Below are 26,669 nucleotides of genomic sequence, written 5' to 3'. Positions count from 1 at the left end.
ACGGCAGCTCCACAGCTCTGCCCCTCACGTCCCCCTCCTGCTACTCTCTGTCCTCTTCTCTTGCCATAGAGTTCTTGAGAGACCCCTGGATGTCCCTGTCTTCGTGCCATCATCAGGCCATCTACCCTGCCCCATGTCCCCTCCTCCAGGATGCCTCTGTGACACGCTGCTGAGCTTCCCTGTGGCTCTCTTTGCACTGTCACAGCCTTTGACGCAGCTGTCCGTGACCTCTGGTCTCATCCCAGTCTCTGGGACAAGCAGAGGTCAGGCTTTCCTCTGCCATCCCTGGCTGTGATGTCTCAGTTTACCATGTGGATCCCTTTCCCTCTGCTGCTGCCTTAACCTCCTGATGGCCACAACGGGGACAACTTCTCTCCTCCGTCCTGCACACCCTGTGGCTGATGCTTGTCCCAGTCTGGAGCCTTCCTTCTTGCTGCTCTGTTGAGCCACCTACTGTTCTTTAGAGCCATTCTACTTGTCAACAGATGGCTTCCTCCTTCTCTGCCCTCCCCACCGCGTGCAGAGCAGCTCTGTCGTGCAGGTCCTGGGGACCTGACTCGAGGCTCCAGGCAGTGTTCATGTGAGCTGTTGCCCTCGGCCACAGGGACACCGCAAGCCACTTTCTGTACCTAGCCCTGGGCATAGAACCTGACACTGTAGGTTTCAGTAAGTGTTTGATAAAATGTTAGGAATGTAAACCCACCACTTCACCTGCGACTTCTCTTATCCCGTTTCCCGATGGATGGGTGGGTGAGCAAATTTTAATTTTAATATCATTTGTAAGAAATTTTAAACAACTCTGTTAAGACTACTAGTAAATTTCACCTTTCCTTCAATTCAAAAATCACAACGCTAGGCAGTTCCCATCTTATTTTCAATACGTGTAAAAGCAGAAATGAAAGACAACTCACACTTCACAGCACATTTATTTTTTTAATTTTCATTTCTTTTTTTTTTTTTTCCGGTACCGGGAATCGAACTCATGACCTCATGCTTGCCAGGCAGGTGCTGTGCCACTGAGCTAAATCCCCAGCCCCTTCATAGCGCATTTAATTTGCACTCTGGGAGAATTTTTGAAGGAGATGTGAGTGGTGATGCATTCACCTGCCTGACATGTGCAGCCCTGGGGTCTCAGACAGATATGAGGTTGAGCCCATTGCTTCGTGGTGAATGGGAGCGGGGTTCGAGTAGATTTTTTTACATTCGCCTATTTTTCTGTCAAAGCATGAGGCTGACTCCCTGAGGTGTCTGAGGGAGAACTTGGCAACCATAGAGAATGGCCCTGAACCTAGGGGCAATCGAGTCCACCTAACTTCCTGTCCGCGGGAATACTACAAGCAGGGCCAGGTCTTCAAGCACAGAGGAACCCCCAACCCGGGGTAGCAGATGGGATCTACACTCACTGTAGAGCTATCAGGGAAAGTACACGTGCCACTATTTGTTTTGGAAAACCTAATCTTTTCCAGATTTGTGCTTTGGGCTTCTGTAATAATGCCTATAATTATTTTAGTCCATGAAAACTGGGACGTATAAGGTACTAAAGATGCAAAGCAAGGTGGTCCAGGAGTGTTGTCCACTTGCCCAAGAAGGTGGGGCAGGGCAGGAAGGGGCGGGGCTGCAAAACCCAGGTTTCCAACACTTCCCGCATCTGACACATAGGGAGTTGCACCTAAGGAACAGTATTTAGAAAACACTCAGGGATCTGTTGAGAAAAGTGTTTGCTCGGGCAGCAGACAGGACATCACCTGTGCTCCTCCAGGAGGGCTAAGGCCAGGGCCATCTTTGTGAGCATATTCTTCCTGCTGAGTTGATGCCCCGCATGGGGACCATGCATCTGGGGGAGAGCCCTGCACTCCTGCACCACTCCTGGCACCGTAGTTGCTCCATGTTGATGTCTCTGCAGCTTCACATCACAGTACATGGACAGCGTAGTGGTAAGAACCAGGGAGGGCCCTTGATATAGATGATCTCATTTCATATGAGATAATTGCATAGCTATCTCCATTTTACAGATGAGAAAGGTTAAGGAGCTTTCCCAGATTCCCACAGTAATACTCAGGGGGACCAGTACTCCCACTCCAGCAGTTAGGACCATGGCACAGGCCCTCGCCTATCCTAGTGCTCTAACAAGTGCTGCCTCCTGGATTCATTCATACAATCACTGATCAAGCACCACTACTCCACGCGGCGGGGAGAAGCAGGGGCTGAGCCCACAGCAGGTGCCAAAGGAGGGCTTGGGGCTGGTGGTAGCGCAGTCACAGGATGACAGAGGTGCTGCCCAGGTGTCCTCCAAGTCTGCTCAGCAAGCCTGATGGGGGATGGGGAGCTGCGCGCATGCCAGACTGAACCAAAGAGGCTTCTTGCAAGGATGACCTTGAAGTGGGCTCTGAAAGGTAGTGAAGGGGAAGAAGCAGGTGGAAGCCAGCAGCTGCAGGACAGGGTGGAGGAAGGGGTGAGGAGGACAGAGCTGTGTAATTACTTCACAAGCAGCACACGCACATCAGAGCAGCATGCACATCAGATCGTTGCTTGTGCGCCTGTCGGTTATGTCTCAATAAAGCTGGGAGAATAAAAAAAGGAGCAGGAGACGCAGGGCTGGGTGTGGAGGCCAAAGCTTAATGACAAGGGCCACTGGCTGTAAAGAATTGTGTCTTCTTTTGGGAGGAGGAGTGGCTCGCCCTGGTCCAACCCAAGTGCTCCTCTCCCTGCCTGTGTTGCTCTCTACAGGTGTCTCCAAAGGGTCTGACTCAGCCGCCTTCAGCCTGTGGACCAGGCATCCGTGTTTTTTTAGAGAACCACCGGGGTAAACAGTGGTCACAATTTATCTCAGTGGTTCCTGAATTTCATGTGCAGGAGAAGCACCTGGAGAGTCTGTGTCCACACCCTGGCTCCTGGGCCTTGGTCCTGCAGGTTTAGATCCTGGAGCTTGGGATGGGTTCCCAAGTTCCCTGGTGGTGCTAATGACACTCAAGGGGCCACACTACATTCTGTGAAGCCAGAACTGAGGGTGTGCTGAGGCCATACTAACACAGGAAACATCGCAGGAAGGAAATCACTAAATCCCTTCTTTCCATGCTCTCTGTGCCTGTCTTACTTTCAAACACCTCTATAATTTAAGAAAATCCAACTCCAGCGTCCTTGCTAGCTCTGATTCATTGGAGTCTGTGAGGGTCAAAATAGGATGAGCTGTAGGGTCCTCTGGAATTTTGAAAAGCAGTCCTCTGAAACTTCTATTTGCGAAGCAGGAAGTCACTTTTGGCCCAAAACAAACACTCAAGTAGAGTGCTTACCCTTGGAGGGCTCGGGGCTTCAGCTTGTGCACAGTTACTCAGCATTCTAGAGCAGGGCAAATCCGAGTCTGTAGGAAAGGGGAGATCTGTGTCTCTGAGGGTGTTCGACCAGCAAAGACCAAAATATATCCTGAGGGTTGTTATTTCCTCCTTGATAGATAAGGCAGGAAGAGCCTGGGAAATCCAAAGTACCTCCAATCAGAGAGGACTAGGGGTGGAGAGGGAGAGAGAGGTCCTGTGTGTTTCTTTTCATCTTTGTGTAACAAAAAAACAAATCCCCCCCCCACCAAGAGCAACTACCTTGTCTAGTGGCACGATCACAAACTAAATTTTTCACACTCAAGATTTAGCAGATAAGGATTAATGTGAAAAATAACAAGTGGCAGAACTGATATTTTTTAACACAAGCAATTGGTGAATCAGAGTGAGGCTCATAGGAGCTGAAAAAGGGGAAAATCACACACACACATACACCACACACACACACACACACAAACAGATTCCTGTGCTACTTGTTTGCCAACCCAGCAGCTAAGATCCAAATACCGCCCAGAAGGGCTGTCCAAAGCAGATTCCATTTCCACCCTCTGTTTCATATGGGAGAGAAGAGCTAGGTGTGTGCTTGAAGATTTCAAACGACTGCACATCTTTCGCCACTAGAGCACCATGAACATTAATTAGTTGGCGCCTCCCATTCCATATCCTCGCAAGCCTTACTGAAAGTCACTTCTGAGTTTTGAAACAATGAGCTTAAGGGAAGTTGCTAAAAATAGTTGAAATTAACAGTGATTACATAAAAAGGAAATAAATGAAAAACTACTTTCATTGAGCCCAAGAAACAATACACTTTTCCTAACTTGCCCTTTCCCCTTTTTTAATATTTGCAGAGGGATTTTACTGCAGTTGAAGTCATCCAAATACACAGACTTGGTTGTCTGTTTACTACGTTTTCCCACAAGGCCCCAGTTCTCTAGCCAGAGCCTTCCACTTCTCTCCACACCGTTGGCTTCCAATCCAGTCTTGCCCCTGCCTGTTCTCACTCCAGAAGACCCCAGACAGCCTTCCTGTGGGTCTTGGTAGAGCAAGATTCTATCTCTGCAGGTAGATGACAGTCATTGACTAAAGAAGGAAGCAATGCATCTTGGGAGCTTTGGCTTTGAGACAGAAGAGCAGAAAGAAGGGAGCAAGGGGCACATTCTGGGGAGCAGGCAGTGTGCCCCTAGGAGCATTTTGCGGAAGGCCGATCTGTAGACTGGTGTTATTCTGAGCTTGCTTTGCATGTGAGTCATGGGGACAGTGTGCTGCTGCTGAAGTTGGTAGGACAGTGGGTGGAAGGCGACAGGCAGATCCTGCAGTGGCAAAAGGTGGAGGTAAGCGAGAAGGTGTCAGAGGAATCTGGCAACATCTGTGGGTGTGGGAGAAAGGGGTCTCCCAGGACCTAAGGCTGTGGGTGAAGGGACACAATACCACACAAGCTGCAGCCTGGTCACAGAGGAGGGAAGTAAACACTGTCCCCATTTCTTTCCACTCCACAATCTTCTGCTGGGATCCCCCATTCTCTCTCTACCCTACTGTCTGCCCCAGAGGACCAGGGGCTGCAGGATCTGGCGTTATCGTGGATGGGCCTGGAGGGGAAACTGAGGCTAGCCAGACCCTCTCCCAGTTGGAATGCTCCCTCCTATGCAGTTACTTACTTACCATGTGGCCCCACGTCTGGAGCAGGGTCTGTCGTGTAGACCTGCACTACGCACTCGGTGATGGAATGCAAGTGTGCATGACTTGGCAGAGATGTTCTCTAGGATATGTGATGCAAGCTCACCCATCGTCCCTACTATCAAACTGAGCTGGATTCAGCCCTTTGCATAATGTAAGCAGATCTGGAAGAAAAGAATGAGAAGATAGCTAGCATCAACATCGCACGTGTGTCATACCACAGCACTTGTTTTACAGATGTCTAAAGCATGATGTAGGAGCTGGGGGATTTTGCTAAAAGTAGATGGACCAGGAGCCAGGACCTCAGGCTGTGAGCATCTGCAGGTCAACATGCTGGTATCCATGGCAGTTTCGACCCATAGCCAGCAAAGAGACCATGGACATGAGGCAGCTCAGGACTTCATCTCTGTCTCCAGTCTATGGGTGTGGACAGCAGTGATTCCTCCCCTCGCTGGATCTATAGGAGCCCATAGTAAACATCGCCCTCAGGGCTGTCCTTTGCACAGGATGAGGGCTCAGTTGCAGGGTGGGAGGAAAGTGCTCCCCGGGGGTCTGCTTTCCAGCTGGCTGGCATGTTCTTCGAATTCCTGATTAGGAAGAGGGTCAGGAGGTAACAGGACAGCCCGTCCCAGGGGGCCTGCTTCACCCTTGTACCCCACCAAGGCTTCCTGCTTCCTTCCTTCAGGAGCAGGCAGAGCCAGAGCTGGCTTCCTTCTGACCCCAGGTCAGCACTGCACAGCACACTTATATTTTTCGGGGAGGGCTGGAACTGTACTGGCAGAGATCTGTGTGTGTCTTCCTTCCCCTGGTCGGGAGGTGTTTCCAGATGAGGCAAGTGGGGGGTTTAGAGAAGGACAGAAGCAAGATTAGCTTTCCCCGGAGAAGGAAGGATTCTCACAGCTTTGCTTTTCTCTCTCCACTTCTATTTGGCATTTATGAGTCCTTTCACCAGCACCATTTGTTCCTCAAAGGACTGCTCCAAGTTTATTGCATCCACAAATGTAGATGAGCTCCTAGAGAGAAATTGGCCACCTCTAACACCATGGAGAGCTCATGACACACAAGGGTAGGGGAGAGGGGAGCCCCAGGTGCAGGCATGAAGTGTCAGCCTTCTTCAGGGGGTTTAAAATCAATAATGAAGCTAAGAGTCTACTTTAAAAATTGGTGGTAATTCTAGATAATGTCAGTGATAAACATGTCTTTTCGTTAGGCTGAATTCTGAACAGTCACTACTGACACAAGTGAACTTCCATAACAGAAACTCCTGATTAACTCCTTCTTATCCTATGTTTTAGTAAAACACTAGTTCAGAAATGGTTACATAAGAGCTCCTGATACATGTGACTCAGCCACACCTGTTGAAGGGTGAGTCCCCACAGCCACAGCCTTCTGAGTTTGTCCAGTGTCACTACTGTCTGTGGGATATCACATTCTTGCATTTTCAAAAGTAGATTAAAAATAAGCAATGTCATCACAGGGGCTGTAGAGACAAAGAAATGGGAGAGTGGCTTTAATTCTCCAATTCTCTGTCACCTCCTAGAGTATTTGACTCTAAAATTTAAAACTTGGAGGGTACCAACTTCAAGGTAGTGCTTTTATTTGGCAACCAAAACTATGAGTTCACGCTTAAGTATTTCATTGGATTTTAATATCTTTTACAGTGAGATGTTTTCCTTCTTCTTTAATGGTTCTAAATCTAAAGAATTAGCAAAGAAAAACAAAAATTATTACTACTAGTAATGTTTTCTAATAAAGGACAAACGGTGTGGTGGTTAGGGTGGAGTTCCAACTTGGTTGGCTTTGGGATTGGTGGAGCACACTTCTAGGTGTGTCTGGGTGGTCACAGAGGTGGGCTTTAGGTCTATGTTGGTCCCTTGACCCTTCCAGCCTAGCACATTTTCCCTGCTCTGATTTCTGGCTGCCATGAACTAAGCAGTTTTATTCTGTTGTGCCTTTCTGACATTATGTCTTTGCCTTGAAACCAACCATGTATGAACTAAAACCATAAGCAAATTGAAACCCTCCTCTTTTAAATGGTGGGTGTTAGGTATTGTGTCCGAGTGATGGAAAAGGGACTGATACAGAAAATTAGTACCAGGAGTAAGGCCATTGGTGCCAATTATCTGCCAGGGTGTAATATACATGGCATCTATAAACTCCCCCATAAACTAGTAGATGTGGATGATGCCAACATCTGCTTTCAGCAGAAGCAGTTGCAGGGCCTCCTTGGACCATGGCTAATGCAGCCTCTGATGGCTGAGCACATTGAAATGAATCCTCGGGAACCAATTTCCTAAATGGACCTCCTTAATCAGATGTCCCAAGGACTCTTCTGAAATGAAAGGTTTACACTTTGACATCTTAAATCTGGAACTACTGAGAGTTTGAGAAAGGGATGTTTGTGTTTCCAGCTGTGTGCAGGTTAAGTGTATTATGTTAAGTGGAATTGCGACTCGCTACTGTCTTTATTTGGAGATTAAGTACGATTGAAGGAGCTATGTTTGTGTAGCAAGTTAAAAGAGGTGGGATGTGGCAGTTAGGGAGGAGTTTCAAATTGACTAGTTTTGGGATATTCCCCAGGGACTGGTGCAGCATACTGCTAGGTGTATCTGAGTGGGCTAAGGAGCAGTTTCCTTGGGTTCTATATCTGGTTCCTGGTCCTTCTGCTTTGGCTCTTTTGTTGTGCTCTGCTCCCTGGCCACCATGAACCAAGCTGCTTTGGTCTGCCACGCCCTTCCACCATTATGTCATTGCTTTAGAACGAGCCAACTACAGACTGGAATCACGAGCAAGTTAAAACTCTCCTCCCTTACGTTGTGGGTGTCAGGTGTTGTGTGCAGTGATAGGAAAGTGATGAATATAGAGGGTTATTAAAGGATCTAGTGTAGGTGTCACATATGCATAATATTTCCATGGTCCAGAGTTATGTGTGTAAGCTACTGTCTTCTTCCTCTAAGGCACAATGTAGAGAAGTATGAGGGTGCCCATGATGTAGGTATACTACGTGTGTGTGTGTGTGTGTGTGTGTGTGTGTGTGTGTGTGTGTGTATGAGACAGAGAGAGAGAGAGAGAATGTAAATTCGGGGACTGTGTATTCTCTAAGTCACTGCATGATTCTCAGAGATGTATGACTTTAACCTAGAGTTATACTTACATTGTTCTCCTGTGGGCACACATAAATAATCCTAGGACAGAAGCCTGAGGTGTAAGGTGATTGGAGCACTTGGGACCATCTGGGAACATTTCTAATTTGCAATAGGATGTGATTCAAGAACCAGAGCTTATTCATAACTCTGCTTATTTTTAGACAGAGCCCAGCAGTTCAAATGAATCATCCCAGATTAAGACACACAACATACACTGCTATATAAAACACAAGCTCCAGAGTCTTAATGGTCTTAATATAAATGGAAGATTGAACAATTTGTGGAATTTAGGAAGAGTCTAAAAATATATATGGCTTTCACTCTCTCAATGTTCCAAATCAGATGAGGGAAGACGGAGGTGGGTGGCCTGGAACAATCACATAACTGTTGATCTGTAGCTGTGTTTGTGTATTGTGTTTGTGGTCCAAAAATAGTTTAGAGGTTCTGAGAGGCAGATTGATACCTGGAAGGCAGTGTAATTAGGGATGGACTTGACTTGGAACCCAGAGCCCATGTTAAGCTGAGGATAGCTGCTGGAGCTGTGCAGGGCTGGGAAATGTTTGTAGAGCAAGGTGGCCACTTGTACAACACAGGGTATTTTACAGAATAGTAGCAGCACCATTTCCTCTTCATGTCTCACGCTCTCTAAAAGCCTCAAAGAGCACAGGTCAGGATCCAGGACAATTCACTTTCATGTTTCCCAGCCAGATGTCCAGACCATTGAGGAGGTCAGGTCATCCCTTGTGGTTGGCAGAGATGGTACTCAGCCGACTTGCATAGCACACATCACTGTCCTCTTGCTTGGTGGCCACTCTCTAAGGCAGGTAATGTAAGGATAGGCTGATTGGGCCTGGCATTTTGGATCTTTAGTTTTCCAGGCTGATGATTTTCCAGCTAGGTCTTATTTGGGGGGAAACACTGTAAGACCATTTCTCCCTCCAGGAAATTGGGGAGGGGGAAGTGTGTATGAGAGTAGGGGACCCTGGGACATGACTGGTGGGACAACAGAAGATCTAAACTCGGATTCCAGCCCTGATACTAATGGATGTTGGGATCTTGGCTAAGCTTCTGCAGCATTCCCCCCAAAGGCAACCACGCCCCACTATTACCCTAAAATCCTTTGACTCGACATCCCTCCTGGTGTGAGGGACTCTTAGCATATTTGTTGGTAGTTTGGGTGACATGGTCTTCAGTCACCTTGTCACATTGTCATCTTCCAGGAGAAATGATCTCTGTGATGAAAGGCTGTGTTTTGGGGTCACAGGTAATGCAGAGGCCCCCAAAGCAGCACAGAGGGTGGAGTCTCAGCAGAGATCCTCCTATGAGGGCCAGGCAGTGTAGGTCCAGTCCAGATGCATGCTGGTCAGCCTCGCTGTGCCCTGCAGACACAGTACCTGCCCCGGCAAGCACCTCCTCCAGGATGCGGGCTGAGAGCCAGAGGGCCCAAGGGCTGGTGCCCCGGGGGCATGATGACAGAGAAGAAGTGTGGTTTCTTTCTGTGGAGATTCCCTTCCAGGCCAGGCACCTCACACAGCAAGCTCTGTTCCATGACAAAGGGAGAGGGGAAGAAGGAGTCCATGACAGTTTTGGTCAGTGAGCAACTCTGACATCACATGTATCACTGCAGACATGGGGTGGCAGGAGGGTCTTCCTTCTGCTTGAGAACAGAGGGTGGACTTTGAAGGGTAGCATCAACCTTCCCCAGGAAAAGATCAAGAAGGGGCAAGAGGAGGCTGTTGCTGACACCTCGAGTCTCCCTCTTCCAGGAAGACAGGGAGAACAGGCAAGTCCACAATCAGGCTCCAGTTGAGAGGACTTGGGATTTCTGGCATATTCTGTGGCCGCCATGGGGGCATAAGATGTGGTGGAAAGGACCTAGCAACTGTGAGAAGCTGCCACAAAGGACAGGAGCTTCAAAGTCTTCCACATAAAACCCCAAGAGCCCCTGAGAGATGGAAGCACAGAGAAGGTATCCTTACACCTCCCACAGGTGCCCAGCAAGGTGACACTGAAGTAAACACAACCTGAGATAGGTTGTAGCTGGGACTAGTTGGCCAATCCCATCTGTGGAGAGAGGCTTTGCCGAAATACACACGCGGCAGGTGAGAATAAGACCATTTGTGTACTCTAAGGCTGCCCGATTATTTGTAGGTTCCTTCCTTGCATAAGGACCGGTCTGTACCAGAGAAGAATTTCCCTGGCCTTGATACAGCAATGCTAAAAGAATCTGACCCTGGGCCATATTGGGTCAGAAAGGTTACCAGCATCTAGTTGTGGATTCAAAAGAAAAGCCGGGCTTGCCCTACCAGGACGCGGGTGCGGAGGATTTTCTGCGCTGACTCACCCCGTACGTTTCTGTATGTAATGCTCCAGGGCTGTGACATGACCATTGTGATCATGCCAGTGCATTCCTCTTCAAACACTCTCTCTATGAATCACACAGAGCCTCTGCCCCGGGGAGCTGGTGCCCGGGAGGGGGCCACTGGCTGGAGCAGCCCCAGCTGGAGAAGTGATGTCTGAGTACAGTAATTTGAGGAACTCCTCTGAGCATTACAATGTCCTCAGCTGCATCTTGGAATTCGTCCCTGTTGACACATTCTGTAGGTGATCTCCTCTAATTTTGGTGTAAATTCTTGTGCCAGTGACTTCAAAATGTAAATCTCTACCACACGCCTGTCACTTGAACTCCATTCTGTGCATGCACTATCTTCATCCAAGGAATGTAAATATTATGATCTGTTAATGTGCACTAATAAAAAAATAAATAAAAAGAGGGGGAACCACATAGATGGGGAGGTTTAATTTTATTTTCTTTAGATGATCTTCTACTCCTTTACACTCTATGCTAGGAGTGGGCATGAAATCAGTTAGACCAACACTTGCCCTCCAGATATTTCTGACAAGGGATGACATGGGTAATTTGGGTGCAGGTGGCTGCAGAAGGACACACCTCTGGCAGGAGGGAATCAAAAAGACATGTGGCCCAGGGCAGGAGAGTTACTCATTATGTTAGTTATCGTGAATAATCTGGGTGGTTTGAAGAATGGGGTGTGGATAGATAGGTTTGAAGAATAGGTTCAGAATAAGACTAGGATAGGTTTGAAGAACGTGGATAGATTATATGTAACTCCAGTGCGGGTGTATAGAAGGGACTTGAATGTAGCACCTGCAATGGAAGCGTGACTAAAGTTTCCCTGGGAGAAGGGCAGACAGACCTGTGAGAAATGCATTTTAGTCTGTGCAGAACTTGGTGCCTGCACACAGGGGTAAGAGCATGGAGCGGGGGTCCTTATACCTGAAGTCAGGGAGACACTCAGACACCTGTGTTGTCGTGTCCCTGGAGAAGAAGCTGCTCTGCCCACATTGGCGGCTGCTTTGAAGAAGTTAGAACTCAGCCTGCCACCAACTCCAGCCTTGGAGGGTTGGGGAGAAGGACATCAGGGACAGTCGCTCCCGCCAGTGGCTGTGGCTGGGCATGTTCTCCCCACCAGTGGTTACTTCTGGGCTGCAGCCCAGACCATATGGTGGTTGCACGTTTTGTTTGCCTTTGTTTTCATTGTAAAGTGTGCGCCCCAAGCACACGGTGTTCCTAGCAACAAGCCAGGGCTGTGGGCGAGAGGAATGGCTCCTTGGGGACGCAGAGGGACAGCCACTGTGACAACACCCATTCTGTGTCACAGACCAAGTGCACTCCACCTCGAGGTGCTAGTGGGGTGCAATGAAAGAAGCACTGGCCCAGGAGCTCAAAGTGACAGAGGCCCTTTTTGCAGGAACAGTAAATCAGTTTGAGCTGGGAACATGCCTGAGAGTCCAGGCCTAACAGCGGAAACATAGATTTTGCAGTTGATGTTCTTTTTACTCAAATACTGTATCATTAGCCCTTGAGTATACTGGGGTTTTCTCTCAATAAATTCAACCAACTCTGGACTGAAAATATTTTGGGGAAATAATTGTATCTGTACTAAACATATACAGACTTTCTTTCTTGCCATCATTCCCTAGACAGTACAGTTTAACTGTTATTTGCATAACATTTGCATCATAATTATCATAACCAATCTAGGAGATTCGAAGTATGGGCTGGGTGTGGGTGGATTATAAGCAACTCTTGTGTCACTCTATAGAAGGGGTTGGATTATTTGGGTGTGTGCTGGAGCTCCCGGTGCTGAGCCCCAGGGCAATGGAAGAGCAAGAAAAAAAGAGGGAAGAGAAACTGAGGCAGCATGGGGCGGGGGAGAGAGGAACCCAGGGTCGGTAGAGCCCAGGGCTCCATAGAACAGCTCTCAGCTCTTGTTCTCTTCCTGCCCAGTTGCAGGGAGACCGTGAACCCTGCCTGGCTATTATCCCACTTTTACTCTGGGAAGCCTGAGTCTCAGTGAGGTCAAGTGACACGTAGAGCGGCGCTGCCACTGAACCCTTGCAATCTGACTAGAGTCCTTGCTCTGACACTATGAGGGTTTCTCCAAGTGCAGTCTTGGGGATGCCTGCATCAGACTCTCTAGGATCCTTGTTTCCCATACAGATTGCGGGGCTCTGGGCCGGGATCACTGAGCAACCTGGTGTGGGCAGAGCCCTAGGAACTCACAGCAATGAGCAAGATCAGTGAGAGGATGATCCATACCTCCCACCTCGGTCTGACCTTGGCCAGGTCACTATATGAAAACATATTAACAAACGCACAGACATAAACGAAACAACACAAATACGATACACGCAGTACAGAATTTCAGGCAATGTGATAGGAAATTAACAATGGTTCTTGTAGTACATATTGTTATCTTCAAATTGGTTACTCAGATAAACAAAGATAGGGCATGTAAGACTGACCAAACAGTTAAACATTAACCATTCCTTTCAATAAAGCAATAGAAATCAGTAGTACAACTATCTTAGCTATCCTGTGTACATATTATATGTATTCTTTCTCTCTTTCTTTCTTTCCTTCTTTCTTTTTCTTTTTTCTTTCTTTTTCTTCTTTCTTCCTCTTTCTCTTTCTTTCTTTCTTTCTTTCTTTCTTTCTTTCTTTCTTTCTTTCTTTCTTTCTTTCTTTTTCTTTCTCTTTCTTTTTTCCCTCATCCCAGTTGTTCTTCCTTTTTGAGCAGTTTCTTTCCCTTTCACAATTGTACCTATTGTACCTTTCAGATTTTATTTACACTTTCAGATTCTTACACTAGTGAGACAATATGGTGTTTATACATGGGGGTATGATTTATTTCACTTATGAATATGGTCTCTACTTGTATCCATTTACCTATAAAAGCCTCGAGTTTACCTTTTTTATAGCTGAGTAATATTCCATTGTATAAAAATACCACAACTTTTTTTTATCCATTCCTTGGTTGATGGGCATTTGGGTTGCTTCCACAATTTAGTAATTACAAATTGTGCTGCTATGAACATAGGCACACATATATCACTAGGATATGATGTGTTTAGTTCTTCTAGAGAAATACCCAAAAGAGAAATAGCTGGGTCGACTGGGATCTCTAATCCTAGTTTACTGAGGAATCTCCAGACTAAGTTCCACAGTGGTATCACCATTCTTAACTCCCACCAGCAGTGGAGAAGGGGTCCTTTTTCCCCACAGCCTCACCAGCATTTGTTATTGGTTGATTTCTTGATGGTAGCCATTCTTTCTGGGGTGGGATGAAATCTCAGTGTTGTTTCAATTTGCATTTCTCAAATGACTACAGGTCACTATTTCTCTTAGGGCCTCACTTACCTTGCTTGTAAAATGAGGGTGGGTGGGGCCATTTCTAACTCAAAAACTCTGAGTGTAATTCGCTTGTAAATCCAGAAATCCACCATAGCTTGCCAACTGGACTCTCTCCACATGTCTGCTTATCTTTAAGTATCGGTGTTGCAGAGATGATTGAATGTATAGCTCAATCCACAAAAGTTCACAGTTTTCCTGGAAACCGAGAGGCATTAGAACAGAGAGGTGTGGTGTCCAGGAAAGCCGAGGATCAGTCTCATCCTCTGCACATTCTTTTACTCCCCGACTTCCTGGCACAGAAAAGACAAGGCGCTCATCCTTTGCTAACTTTCCTCACGCAATTGAAGCTGGTGGTCATCGTTCCAAGGTTTAAACTCTGCGTCCTACGACACTGCTTGGATCTAACCCATTCTTAGTTTGCGCTAGTTTCGCTTTTCTGCTGCTTTTCTTTGGAGAAAAGAAAGTCGGGAAGAGAGGCATTGGCCAAACGGGTCTGTGCACTTGACAGAGAGCTTTCTAGATAAGAGGATCTGAAGGACTTCCCGTGGGCGGGAGGGAAGTTGCACACACCACCACCGGGAAACGCACCGGGAAATCACTTTTTGCTTTTACAACAGCAGTGAGGCTCTGGGGACGGCACTGGGGGGCTCGGAGGAGTGGAACTTGTCCCAGTGAGGCCGAGCAGCCAAGCTGCAACTTCTGCCCAGGAGCTGGCCCTGTGCCCTGTGTGGTTCTCCCTGCCCCGGGTGTGAGATCCCCACGAGCGGCTGGGCAAATGGCCCTGTAGGAGAACAGACATCTGGTCAGAGCAGAAGCTGGCTTGGGACATCGGCGGTGCTAGACAGGTAAGGGGCCTCTCTGCTCCTGTGGTCTGTTTATTTTTGGTGCCACACCTTTGGGGCCACCCTTCTGGGCACCTTCATTGCTTGGGTGACCCTCTCAGGCACCTTCCTCTCTGCCTGCTCTTCCTGCATCTGGCTATGCCGTGTGTGCTGTGAGCTAAGTGTGCCGCTCAAGGGCGCGGTGCCATGAGCACACTCGGGGAGGGGGAGCAGACAAGGTGTAGACGGACTGAGATCAGACAACCCTCCATGATCTTTCAGGATTTCCTTTACAGGAGACACTTGTTGACTTTTTAAGGATTAATTCTCCCACCCCTGAAAGGGAAACACTTTGGGAATCAGAGCCCTGGTGAACTGTCCAGGGAGGTGGCCACGGCTGGTCCCAGGGAAAGACCAGGGGACTGTGTGGAAGCCAGGAGACCTCCCACCATGGCTGGGGGGAGAAATGTGGCCACGAGGGAAGACTGGTTTTGGAGTGTTGGGGCTTAAAGGCCTGGCAGGCTCTGATTGAACATTCAAGAAAGGAGAAGATACTATGGGCATGTAGCTTGGGGAGAGCATGTCTTCACAGACTGTGAAAAACTGGGCCAAATGCCATCCACTGCAGCTCTTCCTCCTTTCCTAAACACCATGCAGTGGGATTTTCCTTTTTGAATTACAGCAGTAATATGTGAGTATATTCTTATTGTACCAGATTATGTCTTAACCATTTTCATACCCTATAGTCCCAATATACTCATTTCTTCCCCAAAGATGATCCTGTTGGTTTCTTGCTATTCCAGTTTAAGGGCTAAGTTGCTGTCCTCAATGTCAGGACAAACCGGGCTCAGGCCACAGCAGGACTCCTGTGATGTCTTTCTAACAACACAGATCTCTGGAGGAAGGACGGAATGATAACTCTGGGGAAGTTTGAGCAAGTTTACTATTGTTATTATTATTTTCATGTTGGTTTTGGCTTTGGCCATTAATATTATTAACAACATCCCCAGGGTGAAACTCTACAGAGGTCTGGGCTTTTCATTGGAAGGTCACCGAAGGTAGCCTTGTGCTGGAAATGAAAAGGGGAGAAAATAAAAATACAGAGATAAGAAATGAGCAGATTGGCAGACTGATCAATTGATCTATCAGTTGATAAAGTGGTTGGCCCTGGGAAGATGGGATAAAGGTGAGAGAGAGCCCGTTTTTTATTCAGTTTTGATTGAGCCTTCTGTAGAAGGGAGGCCACCCCCAGCGCCACACATTGGTGAATGGCAAGCAAGTAAGAAAAAGTCCTGTGAACACATTGATAGGGGACGCAGAGACAGGCTTTGGAAAGAAGGTACAAAGCAGCGGCTAGAAACACTCATAGCTGCTGCTGAGTATTTTCTTCCCTCTCCAAGTTTTCTCCCTTGCACACTAGCCAGCTCCTTGGAGATTGGGGACAAGCAGCTTGCTACCCTCTGCCTGCCTTTGTCTTTGCTCCAGGTTCATGGCTAAATGGCCAAGTGGATTAATCATTTCCCCCGCCTCCCTGTGTGTAGGGGGCCCATCATAAATGCCGCCACTGAGACCCTGGGCCTGGAGCTTGCTGCCATTCCTGAGCAGTGATGACGTAGCAGTGTTACTTGCTGTCTCAAGTGGTGCTCGGGAGTTTCAGAGCAGTGGGAAATAGAACCCAGGGCACCACGTGTGCTGGCTGGTAAAGCTGGCCCCGCCTCTTGCAAAGTAACTTCAATCTCTTGTGTTTATAGGCAACTCTCTAGTTCTAGAAAGACTCTGATGCTTCAGGGGAAGCAGTTCTCTCCTTCCCATGGTGTGTGACACATAAATGGGAGGGACAGAGGTGGCTTTCTTTGCCTACCTTCACATTAAACTTTTTGGGGCACCGAGATGTGAAATTTAGATCACTGCTCTGCGGTCTCATTCTTGGTCTGAAAAGTGATGCAGACCAGAGAACTGTTGTGATGGTCGACTGTCAGCTCTCAGAGTGGTGGATACCTCGGAGGTCTTAAAGTAGAACTGAGCTCTTGCCTGGCTCGGGTTTTTGCAGACTGAGACAGGGGTGTGTGACTACTGGCCCCAGAGCATCCAAAGCAACATCCGGCGCCTTCACCAGAACAACTGAATCAAAATCTCTGAGGAAGGAGCCGGGCGAGTAGTGATCCCGTTAACCAGGGAGCCCTGCTATAGCAGACAGAGAGGCCAGACTGAGAAGCAATGCCTGTTCATGATTCTGAGGTGGGGATGGAGGTGCCAGGGCTGCGAGCATCCCTGCTGCAACCCCGGCTGCTCTGGTTATCCGAGGCACAGACACTGCCCACATGGGGCTGGAGAGGGCGTTCCCAGCTTCTACACGAAGGTGCTGCCTTTCCAGGGTGAACTGGACAGCACCGCACCCCTTCCCCCTGGCCATTGAGCTCCCTCCAGTCATAGACTTTACAGAATCTGTTGAAATATCCTAGGTAAACAGGATGGGATGGCGTGGGGCTCATGCATTTTACTCAGCCTATGTTGTCTTCCAATCCTCATGCTAAGGAAAGGAAGGCCAACTTATCATCCTGAATGGACAATAAATCAAGGCTGCTTTCCTGTCATGAAATGTGCCCCTAATGCCACTTCCAAAGGCGGTGGAAAAATTTTCCAAAGGTTTGTCTCCTTTGAGAATACAGCACATGCTCCTCCATGTTGGTTTTAATTTCCCCAGAACCTCCAAGTTTCTGCATAGAGCAGGTGCCCCAAGAAGGCTCCTAAGTCAGACGTAAGTAAGCATCGGCTCAGGGAGCACCATGAATCATGAGTTGTTTGCCACTTGCCCATTCTCATTGTCTGACTCTGGTCATGATGGTTAATAGAACTGGAATTTGCCTAGTAGCAAAGATGATCGTAAAAGTGAAACCTTTGAGACCGCAGCCCAGGGGGTCCCTGGTGTCTGAGAGGCTCACTGGCTATGTGAAATCCCAAAGGCAGGGAACCCACTTCTGGATGACCTAAGACCTTAATAAGAGGCAAGGTGTAGGTGCTGAGAATGGACACTACCAACCAAGTGCCTGCCCTGTGCCTGACACCATGCTCAGTGCTTTGTAAAGATGGCTAATGCTGGCTGGGGATGTAGCTCAGTGGTAGAGTGCTTGCCTAGCATGCACAAGGCCCCGAGTTCAATCCCCAAGTACCACAAAAAAAGAAAAAAAAGATGGCTAATGCATTTGTTATTCCAATCATCCCGTACTTCAGGTACAACCATTGCAAAGCCTAATTCACAAAGATGAAGTTAGTGGCCCAAGGCAAGAGGCTAGCGAATCCTGGTATGAGAGGGATCTGCACGCACAGTTACTGAGCTAGGCTACAATTCCCACAGCCGGGCAGCAGCGCCGGAGAGGAAAGCCTGAGAAGCACAGTGTATTTCAGAGAACAGTCTCTCTGGGAGGGACAAGAGGCGTCATTGTGCTGTGAAGGTCAGGTGTGTAAATTCTGGTAACTACTTGCTGTGTGACTTAGGCAGTGTTACTTAAACTGCCCCAGCTTCAGAGTCCTCGCTTGTAAAATGGAGAAAATTGTGGGTTTTCTTAACGTAGGACTGGAAGTACTGAGTAAGCCTCCCATGCACGGAGTGCTTAGCCTGGCAGGTAGAAAGCACTTGATGAATCGTAGCAGTCACTGTTATTGTTAAGTGAATGAACAAGGCCAGAAATGCTGAGGGAAGCCCAGAAAGGAGGAATAGAGCATTTCCATCCCCAAGACTCTGAGAGGAAGCAGAGAGGTGACCGTCAGTGTAACATTTATATGTATTATACATTACATGTAATATTTATGGTTAATATTTGTGATGTATTTACTCTTTCAAAAAAGTACAATAGATATTATGAAAGGGAAAGAAACTGCTCAAAAGGAAAGAACAACTGGGATGGGGGAAAGGAGAAAAGAAAATTAAAAAAAATATATATATACACACACACAAGGTAGCTAAGATAATTCTACTACTAATTTCTATTAGTTCATTGAAAGGAACTGTTAGTGCTTATATTGTCTGATGACTTTTGCATGCCTATATCTTGCAATCTGAGCAACTACTTTGAAGGTAACAGTATGCAAATATAACCATTGTTAATTTCCTATCATCTTATTTTGAAATTCTGTATCGTTTTTACTGTTTTTTTGTTTTGTTTTCTTTTAAAAATAAAAAAAATTTGTGACATATTTTGCAAAAGAAGACACAATCAGAATTCTGCGGGTGGGTCAGCTGTTCCATATCCAGGGCCACCGGAGATACAGGTGGCAGAGCTGGTCCTGCCTTGGGTGGTGGCAATGAGGTTGCAGGGGAATTGGCCCGGTACGTCTCAGGGGTGGCAGAGCTTGAGGTGTGTAAATCAGACATGGCGGCCACGTAGGAGAACAGTGTTCCAGGCAAACTCAACAGCGGCTTCGTGTGGGGCATTGATGAGGAAAAAAATCAGGAAGCCAAGCTCAGGGTGACAGCGCCTGTGCGGGTGTGGGGGATGGTGGCCGCACCATTGGTGGCCAGGAATGGGACGAGGCCTCAGGGGTGTCAGCCAGGGCTTGGTAACAGGACTTGTGTCCAGGAACAGGGCAGGGCTGAGAGCCTGGGAGTCAGAGGGAAGAGATGGCCTGGAGACAGCTTTGGGAAAAGACATATTTGGTCCCAGAGAAGCTGAATTTAGACTCTGGGGAAGTAACACAGTTGGAGATGTGCACTCAATATTTAGCAAGGGCTGGGTAGAAATAAAGTTTTAGGACTCTCACGTAAGTTGATAATTAAAGCTGTGGAAGCGCACGTGCTCCCTAAGAGAAAGAGAGGTCCGAGAGAGAAGCCAAGGACCAAGAGGAGGTATTTGGCAGGGGTCAGGGTGTGTGGGCACGGGAGGAGCAGATGGAGGCGCAGAGAAGCAGGAACTGATTGGAAAGGGGAGCAGGAAGGGAAAGGGGGAACCCAGAAGAGAAGGGAGGTGCCCTGGAGGAGGGGCGATGGGGTGCAGGGGAGGGAACCAGCCCTGCTGGAGAAGGGGCTGAGTCCCCGAGCCTGCAGAAGGCACTTTCACCGTGACTGAGATCAGAGAGACCCTGGGAGAGCAAAGCTTCTGAGGGTGCTGCATTTTTGAAGAGATACATTTATATCGTCCTCTTGAGTAGCACTGGTTTATGGTTAAAGCCGAACGCAATCCTGTAAGGGAGAAATAAAGCTGTAACAGAAGCACTGCCCCGGCCACAGACAACACTGCCAGGTCTCAGGGACAAAGAGCGGTGAGGGGTATAAAAAGGAGGGGACAGAAGCTGAAATTGTCCCTTCCCAGGGTGCAGATGTTGGAATATTTTACACCACATGTGAAATAAGTTTGGCTATAAGTCCCCAGGGTACTCCCCACCTCTGCTCAGTCCCCCAGCCCCTCCAGCAGCCTTCCCAGGGCTCCCCACTGCCCAGCAGTGAACTCTCCAAGGAGACACCAGGCCTTCTCCTGTACCATGGCCGGAAGATGTCTGGATGCGTCAGTGGCTGTTCCAAGCCATTATAAAGCTCCACATACTCTCAGGCCCTGACTCTCTGTCCAGGCCTGCAGCCAAGCCCAGGAATGCCCTCCTCCATCTGTCGCTCCACAACTGGAATGCAGGGGAGACTCTATGTGCCCTGGCTGCAGGGAAACCCTCCGCATGACAAATCAGACCCCCAAGATAGACGAGATAAGGGCAGAGCCAGGAACTCCATGTTTCCCTGAAGATGCTGATCTCTGGCGTAAAGGTTCAAATCCCCAGTGATTTACACCAGAGAGAGAAGGAGAAAAGGTTATCAGCACCGCTCACATGGGCAGTGTGTTTTGGAAAACTCGATTCCATTGTGTACAAACAAATGCTGTTCGGTAATCTGATAGGACTTTGCTGGCCCTGGACACAATGTGGCCAAGGATCCTTGTTCAAGGCAAAGGAAAATTAAATAGAAAACAGAAACCTTCAGTACAGTTCTTTAGTTGGTATTGTGTTTGTGTTAAATAAATATTTAGTTCGTGTTTCATCGTGTGCTAGGGATGACTCATGGGTTAAATAAGGTCAGTGGAGATAAGACTTATCATCTAGGTGCTGCACAGACCTGTTGCAGGCAGGCTGTGCTGGTCACACACGAGCTCACTATCACGGTTATAGGTAGAAGTCCCCTCAAAGCCGGTGCTCATAGGTGGGGATTTGGGGAGTGACTGGATTATGGGTGGGTGGTGCTGGATTATGGGTGGGTGGTACTAGATTATGAGTGTGTGATATTGGATCATGGGTGTGTGATATTGGATCATGGGTATATGATACTGGTTTATGGGTACGTGATACTGGATCATAGATGTGTGATACTGGATCACAGATGTGTGATACTTGATTATAGATGTGTGATACTGGATGGTAGATGTGTAATACCGATCAGTTCATTGATGTTTCCATAGCTGGCTGTGATGTTGGGAGGTGAAGCCTGGTGAGAAGAGGCGGGTCCTATGGGTGTGGTCTGGGAGGGTGTACATATGTATATATATATCCTTCCTCTTCCCTTGACCCTGATCTGCTTCCTACCACCATGCCATGAGCAGCTTCTCTTCTGCCATGCCCTCTGCCATGCCATCCTGCTCTGAGACCAGCTGAGTGTGGACTGAAACCCCTACAAACTGTGAGCTAAAATAATAATTTCCTTCTCTAATTTCTGGGTGTCCGGTATTTTATCCCAGCTACAAGAAAGTAGCTAAGACAGTCACTATCTGCACTTCTGTGACTCAGTGGAAGGTTATCAGTGGAATCCTATTCTCCCTGCAGCCCTAGGACTGCAGACAAAACAGGGTAGTGGTTTCCTTCTGGAATGTGGTACTGTGATCCAGGTCTGTCGATCGGAGGAGCCCTGCTGTGGTCTATGAGCACAGCTCTGTGCGGTCTCCCACCTGCTGTAATTTTGATAGTGCACATTTTAAGAAAGAGCCGCTTGTGCTGTTGAATGTGGGGCTGGCGATGTGAGGAGCCAGGCCCAAAGCTGGGACAAAGCATGTCCTGTTGGCCAGATACAGACCGAGGCTCAGTGGAAGGCGTGGCTTCTCTGGATAGTGTTCCAGCACGCCTGAGACTACTGTCGGTGCCGCATCATCTGTGTGTGTGACGAGAACGCCAAGCCGCTCACTTGTGGAAGGATCATCATTCTGCCACTGTGCAGCCTTTCCTTCCTCCCTTCCTCCCTCCCTCTCTCCCTTCCTTCCTGCCTTCCTTCCCTCCTTTTCCAGTGCAGGGGATTGAACCCAGAAACTTCGCACTGAACTACACCCACAGCCTTTTTCTATTTTTCGTTTTGAGACAGGGTCTCCTTAAGTCACTAAGGTGCCCAGACTGAGTTGGAATTTGTGATCCTCCTTCCTCAGCCTCCCGGAGTGCTGGGATTACAGGCGTGCACCACCAAGCCTGGCTGATGTCTCCAGTGCTGTGTGTTCTCCTGTCTCAGCCCTCATCTCCCATGTGCTCTGTGGCCCCTCCCTGGTGGTGGCCACCCTTCCACCGTGACCAGACGCCCACATCAGTGAGTTCTCTCGGCCCCGAGGGACACAGCCAGCCCCACCCTCCTCTGGACACTCCAGCCTCCTAGCCGCCCGACTCCTCTGGCCATCTTGGCCTCTCTAGCCCCAGCCCAAACCTTCTGTCTCAATCATCTTCCTTGTCTGGATCTGTTACTGCCGGGATCCTGTGGAACTGGTTATAGCCCCTCCTCCCCATTTTTTTTTTTAAAGAGAATAATTTAAAAAACAGAACCGTAACAAAATACTAACAACATAGACAAAAACAAAACAAAGACAATAAAAATAATACAGGGTTTCAGAACAAAATTCCTACCATTTTGTCTAATGAAATTCTGTGTAGTTTCTCCTTTCTGTTGTACCCAACCCTGGGGCTACAGTCCCAGGCCCGTGTGTCCGGCTTTGCCCACTTCACCACAGAGGTCTCTCTGCTTCCTTCCCACCTCCTCTGCCTCTGCTGCTGCAGCTCCCCAAGCCTGCCAGGCTTTTGCTCCGCCTCTGGGCCTTTCTACTCGGAACCCTCTTTATCCAGCCACCCTTTTTATTTTTAGCTAACTGCACCTCACACTGCAGCCTCTGCTCAATTAAATATCTCCCCGGCGTGGTTCTGCAAGACCCCAAGACCAGCTGTGCCCCTCTGGTGTGGGCTTTTCATTTAATTTTTATTTTGATTGATTGATTGTAGCTGGGGCTTAGACTCAGGGCTATGTGAATGTCAGGCAAGTGCTCCACCTCTGAGCTGCCTGCCATCCATGGGATTCTGTCTTAGTTCAGCACAGTGATTGAAAGGCCGGGCTCTGGAATTAAATTCCTGGGCTCAAATTCTGGCTCAAGCAAGCAGCTCTGTTAATTCTCTGTCATACTGATAATCAGGTCTTGTGCTAGATCCTCTTGACTGCGACTGGTGAGAAAGTTAAATGGTCTCACACAGGACTTACTACTTTAGTGGCTGATGCACATAGTAGGTGCTCAATAAATACTGGTATTATTAGCCAGGCATGGTGGCACACGCCTGTAATCCCAGCACTCGGGAGGCTGAGGCAGGAGGATCTTTGCAAGTTCGAGACCAGCCTGGGCTACAAAGTGAGCTCAAGGCCAGCATGATCTGTATAGCGAGACCCTGTCTCAAAAAAAGACAAAAAATAACTAACTAAATAAAAGAAATACTGGTATTATGATTTTCCTCCTGGGTAGCGCTTTCCAGCCAGAGTTTAACAGTGACTGAATGACAGATCCTTTAATGATATGGTCTTGTCCACAGGACCCCGAGCTCCAGGGAAAAGAGGCCAGGTCCTGGTTGCTGTCACCCTACCCCACCCAGCTCCTCAGGAAGCACCTGGCACTCACAAGATCTGGGAATGTTTGCGCAGTGAATGGAAGTAAAACCAGATAAAGACATGGTGGGATGAAGGTGTTTACCCGCAAATCTGTTCACAACAAAAATCCAACACTGTGAGAGGCTTGGGGTGAGGGGCATGGGTATTTAGTAGAAGCAGGGAGCATTTAAGGGCTACACCAATCAGGGGCATGCATTTTGGGGTCCTGGAAGGCTGGGAATATTTGACTACACAGCAGTTGTACAGAGCTATCAGGACAGAGGGAGGAGATGAAGGAGCCAAATAAAAGGCAAGCTTCTTTGTTTTGTTTTGTTTTTTAAGTCTTGAAGGGAGACTGGGAAATCTCTTGCACTATTTTAGGTTCTGAAACAGCAGCCAAATTCCTTAGGAGCACGTGAGGGATGCTGTCAACTACACGTACTTCTGAAATGAAACCCAGGTTACGCGGGCTGTGAACACCAGCTACAGGGACTGCGGTTGTCCTGGGAACAGCAAGGGCCTGAGGGGGGTGGACTGTGCAGGAAGGAGGCTCGGGAAGGCCAGTTCTGCACATGGGCAGAGACAGAAGAGAGCAACAGCGATGCCTGGGGTGGGGCAGGCAGGTCTGGGCTATGTAGTGTGCCCCGGTTGAGCACTGTCAGCTCAGAAGTGAGCCTAAGTGAGGTCACCTCCAGGCTGATGTAACTAAAGATTGGTACTTGGTGTGGTAGTGGGATCCCGGAGGTCCATTGTTGTACCCAATTTTGAAGTTCTTGGGTTCTGTCTAATCTCCGGCTTTGCTGATAAGAAAACTCAGGCCCAGAGAGGTGACGTGACTTGCTCCACCCCACACAGCCAATTAGTGACAAAGAGGTCAGAGCTCACCCTTTCCCATTGCCCAGGGAAGATGTCCATAGGCAGGGAAATTTCCACTTCTTATTGATATCTAGCCAGGAAGATGGCCCTGCTCATAGGCACCTTTTGAAATAGATGGTGTGGTTTACAATTCTCCATTTTCATGCTGTGTAGCCTTAGGGAGATCTCATGGGGCTTCCTCTCCTTGTCTGGAAAGTGGGGTGATTGGTGGTGACTTAGGATCATCTAGAGTATAAATGACATGATTCCCCCAGAAAAATGCCACAGGAGCCTCTGATCGCCACCGCCGCTGATGTACCCCGGCTGTTGCGAGCGGCTGTCCTGACTGTGAGGTATTACGCTTGGATGAGGGTTGAGAACTAGTCCTTAGATGTCTGGCGTTCTGACCAGATCAACCCTCCTGACTCAGAGAAACTCAGCCCACATGTTCTCGGCTGAAAAGCAGGGCAAGGATGGATGCAAAGGTCGAGGGATGAGGGACAAGGCAGGCAGTGCCATGCGGGCTGGGAGGTCAGTCATCTGCAGGACGAGGCTCAATAAGATAGGGGTCGGGGGCAGCCAGGCGCTGAGGGGTGCGAGGAGAGCACTCCGTGTTCACCTTCCGCACTGGTGATTCTGAGGCCTGGGCAGACAGGTCTGGTCCATGGTGAGCAGGCGTAGAACATGACCACCCGGGAGGGACCCAGACCCCTGGCCCCTCCCCCTCACGCAGGGCTGCCAAGAACCCCAGCGATGCATTCCTGGCCTATGAGGTCAGCAGCTCTTTCTCCTCCTTGCCCTCTGTTCAGCTTCAGACAGGAAAGTCCAGTCAGAGCAGGCCAGGAAGCTGGTCAGTGCTGCAGGGCCGGGCTCGGGCTGGGTCATACTTCCCGGCCTCTCGTAAGGCACAGCCGGCTCATACGGGCTGATGAGAGCAGCAGAATCCAGAGTTTTGATCTGAAAGAAGAGAGAGACTGGGAATGACGTCAGCCCACATTCCTCTTCCCTCGCCTCTGCCCAACTCAGGGTCTCAGTCTTGGGGCTAAGCAGGAGCTTTTGGGGTGGCCATTAAAGGTGGCTCCTCCATGTGGAACCAGGGCTCGAGGGTGGCTTTTCCCATAGGCCAGGGTGAGATACCCTGGCTTCTTCCAGGTAGAAACCCCAAGCCCCAGCTTCACAGAAACCACTAACATCGAAACCTCAAAGCTGGTGACCCCTAGAGGTATCATCAGCCCATTGGCCAAGTCCCTGTCACCCTAGTTGTCAATTACTGGGGCTGTCACAGCCCCTCAGAGTGGTGACCTTGTTCTTCCTGTCCAGGGGGAGAGTCTGTCTCTCCCTGTATGCTGACCACCACCAGTCTGTCCTGTGCATGAGAACACTACTGTCCTTGGGGGGCTCCTGTTGTATTTAGACTTGTGATTTTTTTGTTTTTTTGATCAGCAAATGAGTCAGCAGAAAGAATATCAAGAACGGTCTCCAGAGAGGCAAAGACCAGGAGGGGATGGGACACTATTGGCCAGTGGCCTATGCAGATGGGCCAGGGATGTCTATTTGGGGACATTGCAATTCTTGTTAATTCTGCAAAAGAAAGGCTTCGTGACAGAGGCTGCCCAGGTCCATCCGGTACCTGTGTCTCCCTTGGTTGCAGCACTAAGGAAGGCTCAGTAGCGACTCATTTACTAAGTCTCACCCCTGATTTATGGCTTCTATGTGGAGCCAACTGAGTTGGTTATACCCAGAAGGTTACGCTGCCCCCAAACACTGCGTCACCCCAGGGACACCTGCTGCCACCTGGCGAGCTCAGCCTGCGCCCTGCCACCAAGGCTGCCCCCTTCCCAATGGGTTGGGAAATTCCCAGGTAGAGAACAAAGTCATGCCTTGATGACATCTCTATGGCAGGTACATTTGGTCCTCAACATCCATTCCCAGAATCAACATTCCAAAGCATTTTCCCCAACCACTGAGTTGTGGAATTTTTAAATGCATTTGATTGCAGACTTGCAAGTTGGATCTGTTGCCCTAAGCCCCACAGGGAAGAGGAAAAGGTGGCCACAGGCAGCCCGTGATTGCAATTCGGCTCTCCCATATATAGGTGTCGGCTGTCACCCTGGCCTGGTCCCCAGCCCTGCCCGCTCTTCTTGCTGAGCTGTGTCTCCTGTGGCCTGATCAACTGCTGTCTGCCAAGCACTCGTGGGCACAGAAAGACAGGAAGGAAGTCACTCTGCAGATAGCAGATTGTCCTGGTCCGGGTACAGAAGGCTGGGATCACTCAGG

At 48.7% G+C, this 26,669-nt stretch overlaps 1 protein-coding gene across 5 annotated transcripts in view; it reads left to right on the top strand.

Moving 5' to 3' along the window:
- The window catches only part of Adgrf5 (adhesion G protein-coupled receptor F5), a 70,808-nt gene that overhangs the window by 8,178 nt on the left and 35,961 nt on the right, over positions 1–26,669 (top strand). For 2 of the 5 annotated variants that reach the window (XM_005389874.2, XM_005389870.2), the window contains exon 2: positions 26,488–26,668. The exons of 1 other annotated variant lie outside the window; for it this stretch is intronic. The gene's annotated coding sequence lies outside the window, so the exon portion shown is untranslated. Of the gene's footprint in view, positions 1–14,437; positions 14,711–26,487; position 26,669 lie in introns of those variants that run through there. 2 more of the 5 variants (XM_005389871.2, XM_005389873.2) reach the window with 2 other exon arrangements.

Source organism: Chinchilla lanigera, unplaced genomic scaffold, assembly GCF_000276665.1.
Source record: "Chinchilla lanigera isolate Chin_1 unplaced genomic scaffold, ChiLan1.0 scaffold00036, whole genome shotgun sequence".
Taxonomy (NCBI): Eukaryota; Metazoa; Chordata; class Mammalia; order Rodentia; family Chinchillidae; genus Chinchilla; species Chinchilla lanigera.
The sequence above is the reverse complement of the archived record's forward strand: the minus strand, read 5'-3'. Positions and strand labels throughout refer to the sequence as shown.